General features: G+C 46.5%; 1 non-coding gene across 1 annotated transcript; it reads left to right on the top strand.

Annotated features, from left to right (window-relative positions):
- Positions 1 to 636: 636 nt before the first annotated feature.
- On the top strand, positions 637 to 719 carry TRNAS-GCU (transfer RNA serine (anticodon GCU)). Its single transcript has one exon. It is a non-coding gene; the product is annotated as a tRNA-Ser (tRNA).
- The last annotated feature ends 5,244 nt before the right edge of the window (positions 720 to 5,963 follow it).

Below are 5,963 nucleotides of genomic sequence, written 5' to 3'. Positions count from 1 at the left end.
TCTTAGTCTTAAAGTCTTAGAGCGAGTCAAGCAAAAGTATTTTTCCTGGGGGTAGTGGTAACAGTTCCCTCACGTAACAGTACTAGGTTTAGGGCATCACTACCTTATAGTGAAAGGGTCATTCACAGCCTTTTGCCACAGTGACATGGTCTGTAGCATCAGTTCCTCTGAGTGTGAGTGGTATGATGACCCTGAAATGACCTGGTAAGTGACATCATTGCCTCTAAGGGGCGTGGCCACCCCTCTTCCGGTGACAGGTCTAGCCACACCCCTTTTCCAGGTGACAGGTCTAGCCACACCCCTCTTCCTGGTGAAATGAAACAGGCCATTGATCTATTGAGCACATCTGTTCCTGACTCTGGTTAAAAGAGCCATGATTCGCCCGTGGGACGTGGAGCGGAGGCTTTCCTTGATTTCGTGTAAATGATAACACGGGAAGGCAGGAATGGTAGTAGTTAATGAGTGAATATAATATCATACTTTTGCTCGTCAAGTTTGCCCGGCCAGAATGCAGCACTATGTCCCACAGCTCAGAGCTTGCTGTGGTGTGCAGTAAAAAAAATAATTCAGGTCCAGTCACACAGGACAGCACTACTTCACTGATAAAAAGTTATTGCTTCCGGCTTTTCGCGTGCAGACGAGGTGGCCGAGTGGTTAAGGCGATGGACTGCTAATCCATTGTGCTCTGCACGCGTGGGTTCGAATAACCATCCTCATCGTTCATTTTCTTCACATATTTTAAATATGGGTGGTAGTGTTTACCAAAAAAAAAATATATCTAATTTACTACAATGCTACGTATCTTTCTTTGTCCTTCCCTGACAGATGAAGGCTAATCATTCTGTGATGCCAAAACATTCACCAGTGTTCAGGGAGAGGGAACGACTGATACCAGTACATGCTGCCTCAATTCTCCGAAAATTACCATCCCACTCAAGGGAAATTTATTTTCATTATTGGTAATTTCTTTGTGCTTATAATAATACTAATTTGCTTTTACACAGCACTACGAAGCCTCGGGCATCTTCTCACCCACAGTGTTTGGTAAGGATGAAAGGCGGAGTTTGGCCCTGCCCGGATTCAGTACAAGTGTTGCTGACCAGTAATTACAATTAGCATTACTGTTACAATTACAATTAGCAGAATCCCGAGGATAAATAAGGGCCCTACACATCAGTCAAATGCATTCAGACATTTCTTAAATTCGTGGGCATTGCGGAAGGAGCTGCTCATATTGTTTAGGGTTTGTGGGAAGATCAGTTATGTAATTCCACCGAAGTTCCTGGTTATGTAATTACCTGTTGGTGTGCGTTGCTGGTTGGGTCATGCCGGACCATCGTCGGAATCGCCAGCGAGGACCCGCTTGGTGCCGGCACGCGCCCTGAATCCCTGAGTGTGCCACAGCGGATCACATGTGGAAATAAAATGCAGCCCAACAGCAACACGTCGACAACCGCCGGCTCCTTTGGCAACGCCCGCAGTGTTCGGGCGCATGTGACAGGAGGTCCCTGTGCACGATAAAAAAAAAAAGACACGCATTGGCAAAGCCAATAGTTTTAGCATTTTATTTTTTTGTTTTTAACAGGACTTTATTGAAAGGACACACATACTGGTTTAAAAAGTGGCTGAACGCACACTTGTTTAAGACAATCTTATTACACCAGCAGCACAGTTATAGCTACAGTTAAGCAATTAACTCTTAAGAATACTTTGAAATAATGGCAGTCACTCGCATCACCACGTTTGCTGTTACTGCTTGGATGATGTATATTGGGCGATGAGGGCAGGGAGTGACCCGAATGGCTGTATAGAGATTAGCCTGGCCATGGGCAGTCACTGGTTAGGTAAGTAAATAAATAACATCCACAAGCCCTGTATCCCTGCTGACATCGCTCACCTCGCTTTACTCTAATGTAATCAATTCAGGTAATAGGTGGTTCTTCAGTGCACCCAACAGCCAAAACTAAAAATGGCTCAATTCTTAAGATTATTACGCAATGCTTCACCAAGACACAACCAATCTCACAATTGCGCCCTGAAACACCAGGTCTGACTCACATAATGACCCACAAAAACAGTGAGCCAGTGTCACAGAACTGCCTTGTGAATGCTAGAAACACTAGGCCATTCTCATCCGAGCACTGAAGCACAACACAATCAGCAAGTCTCACGTGATCGTTCACCGGACAAATCTCACAAAATGAATTGTAAAAACAAGGCACAATGCACACTATTTTGAAGCAAGAGGATTTATGTAGAACAGGAACAATACATTCACTTTTCCATACATAGCACCTGCTACTGGTCATGCATTTGTATAGCACTGCCCTGTTCAATGCTACTCATTTTAGTGACTCACTTTGGAAATATAAAAAGCTAAAGGAAGGGGGCGTGGCTACATGGCCACGTAAAAGACCTGTATCTCGGAGCTCCTGCTGATCCGATGAAGATCCGAATGCTGAACAGGTATAATAAACAAGATATGAACAGTAAAATGGAAGTCACAGCAACATGAATATGCCGGGCACATAGTGCTGAAAACCCAGATGACACTTGCATGCAGGCCAGAACACGGAAGAAAAGTTTGGATGGTGTTGCGGGCGAGTGCAACAAAATGGCGCCTAGCCTAGAACAAAGGAAAGGAGAATCCACGCAGCGCGTTTGAATTGAAACAGAGCCCCGATCTTAAGGGGAAGCCGCATCAGAGCCCACATGAAGAGGTTAGAAGATAACAGAAGCTACAGTGTGTCAGGAGGAGCTGAACTGCAAATGGCTGGCAGACTCAGACAGAAACTCTGAGAAGCGATGGATACTTTGTGTCTAGGAACGCATGCTGAGGCGGCAGAGTGCAGTCGTGGAGAACACGCAGGGCGCAGGTGTCTACTAAGCGTCTGTGCAAAGAGCGGGACCCCCGAGCTTAGGCATATGTACCTGAGACGGTAGGAGAATCGAAATAGCGCCAGATCAGCAGGCACAGACAAACAGAACACTGAGACACAACACAGGCCCCAGCTTCGAGAAACGAATGACGTGGCAAGGAAAGCTGGAAAACAAACAACACAGAGCAGATGTGCTGAGTGCCCACAGAGAGTATGCAAACTGAGTACTAATGTACTTAAAGTGCCGAGGAGGGTGAGCATTTATATGTCACACGCCAGTAAGACTCACTCACGGGGCCACCAACTATTCACTCAACATCGACTAAGGGTGCACAGCAGACCGAAAGGCATTGAGTGTTCTTATGCCCCCGAAAAGAGGATCTAGAGTGTTGTGGGCAACGTCCAATGCGTGGGATAGAGGAGTAGGGGTGCTTAGCCCCAGCCACGTTGGAATACCATAAGGACCATTGTGAGGAAGCCTAACGGAGGGGGCCTTGGAGACTGTCACAGAAGGTCAGAATCAGTTTTAACACCACAAAGCAATCTTGGGGTGGGGACTCTAATCAGACTCAGCTGCAACGAGGGCTGCAAGGGTCTTAAAGCGGCACACACACCAATGGACAGCAGGCAGACACAATGTATTTGGAGCTGTTGGCACATCACCAAAGTTAGGGTGGGCCACAAGTGTAACACTGGCAAGCCGGAAGCACGGATGGTAAAGGCCCTGGTACACCCACTACCCAGCAACAATCTGAGAAGACAGTAAGGTGCTGGAAAATACCCTTATACAATCCAGATGATAAGAGAGGCGAGGATTACAAGGCAACATATACACGTGCAAACTACTCGCTAATTCCCCAGACACAGAACTGTGGGCGCTGCTCTGAAGCTGAGCAACAGAGGGTGGCAACACCAGCGGCCCAGAGGCACGGTAAACAAAGCTCCTGAAAATGAATTTATAATAAACTCTGAGGTATTTGGACCCCCAGTAGAGGGCATAAGCAGCCCCCAGACCCAGGCAGGCATAGACTACATAGAGAGGAAGAAGGGAAGATTCATACGCAGATCAAGGGGCTAGGAGGAGCACATCATCGTTGAGACTCCTCACCAGCCTTTGAAATACCTTTGAAGTGACAAAAATACATGTGGGGAATGTGAATAATTCCAGAAATACTTCCTGGATTCTGTCCATGCAAGGCTTTCCTGCGGAGGTGAGATATGGCCAAAACAAGAAAAGTCACCTCGCGCAACGTTTGACTGACTTGCATGATTGTGCTCGAGAAAACTGTCTCGAGGACGAAAGTATTGAAACACAAGACAGCATGGAGGTGTACCAGAATTCCCTGCACAAAGTCTATGAAGAAGACACATGCAAGGGGATGCCCACAGTTTATATGGATGGGTACTCCTACCATTTTGAGAACCATCAGGAAAAGGAACTGATGGCCAGCGTTGGGCATGGCTGGGTGAATGAGGCCTCGGAGCCCTCAGCCGGATACAAGATCGGTCCCTGAAGTAGTCAGGTGGTGGAGTTGATGGCGGTTCATCAGGCCATCCTCACTGCCATGCAACACTGAATCCACGAACTAATAATAATCATGGATTCAGATTATGTCCGGAATGGGTTTGTTCAGCACCTGATTAATTGGGAAACCAGAGGGATGCCGTGTGCAAACAATAACCCACTCAAGCATGGCAAACTAATACAATCTATCAATGATCTGGTCACCTCTAATGAGATGTCCATCTACTGGAAGAAGGTCATGGGTCATTCCAGAATAGAGGGACCAGACAAATCCGGAAATGACCTGGCTGACCAGCTGGCCAAAACCAGAGCTGTCCATGGTGATCTCATAGAGATTGAGTTCTTGTTGGGGGAAATCCAGGTCGCTGCTGTTACCAGGTCCCAAACATATGCCCAAAATTAACTCTCAACTGCCCAGTGGAGTAAGGAGACACCAGATGCTGATTTGCTCACGTCACAAAAACGAGATCCGATAATTGAGAAATGTTATCAACACATTGAAGACCTTGTGAATTTTGCCCTGACCGAAAACAATGACACCAGGAAAGAGGTTCTCCGGGTGTTGATGAAGTTTCCCAAAACATTCAGAATCCAAGACGGTTTGTTGGTACAGAAATCCATCACTGGATGTGACCAGTAGGTGATGCCTACCTCATTCCGAAGCCATATGCTAATCACGCCCATGACGCAGCCACAGCTGGTCATCAGGGGTTTCATACTACTTTGGAAATCTTGCGGGAGGCTGCACACAGGCCACACATGGCTCAGGACCTCAACCAATATTTGAAGGGGTGTCTAGTGTGTGCGCAATTTCAGCCAAGTTCACTCACTGTCTGAGCTCCCCTCCAGAAAATAGGAATGACGCTGCCTTGGCCACATTTACAAGTAGATTTCATCGGGCCCATGATTCGTTCCTCTAGAGAAATCAAGTACATGTTAATGGTAACATGCTTGTTTTCCAAAGGGTGGAATGTCTCCCGGCCCCATGTTGCAAGGCAGAAACAGCAGCTGCCCTGATGATCAATCAAATATTCTCGCATTTCGGCCTCCTCCAAAGGATTCAGTGTGACCGAGGAAGTCACTTCACCAGCAAGGTGATGACAAAGATGTGGGAGATACTTGGGGTAAAGAGAAAACTCCATATTGCCTACCACCAGCCTCTAGTGGGAGAGTTGAGAGATACAATAAAATGATTGTGAGCATCCTAAAGAAGTTTGTTATGGACTCTGGGTCTAGTTAGGACATCCAATTACCGCTTGTCCTGATGGCCATCAGGTCTACCCCATCTTCTATGACAAAGCAGTCCCCATTCGAGCTAATGACTGGACAAAAAATGGTGTTACCATAGCATCTGCTCTACAGAACGCAAGAGCAGAACCTGTTTAACGCATCTAGGATACATGAATATAGTGAGAATCTGAGAAGATACATTCAGCATGATTTTATGTATGCTCAGCGCAATCTGGAAAAATCGGCAGAGGGGATGAAAACCCACTACGATTTAAAGACCACTAAAAAATTATATCAAGTAGGAGACAGGGTCTTCTAGTACAATTTTC

Source organism: Ambystoma mexicanum, chromosome 1p (assembly GCF_040938575.1).
Source record: "Ambystoma mexicanum isolate Mex_15411 chromosome 1p, UKY_AmexF1_1, whole genome shotgun sequence".
Classification (NCBI taxonomy): domain Eukaryota; kingdom Metazoa; phylum Chordata; class Amphibia; order Caudata; family Ambystomatidae; genus Ambystoma; species Ambystoma mexicanum.
The sequence above is the reverse complement of the archived record's forward strand: the minus strand, read 5'-3'. Positions and strand labels throughout refer to the sequence as shown.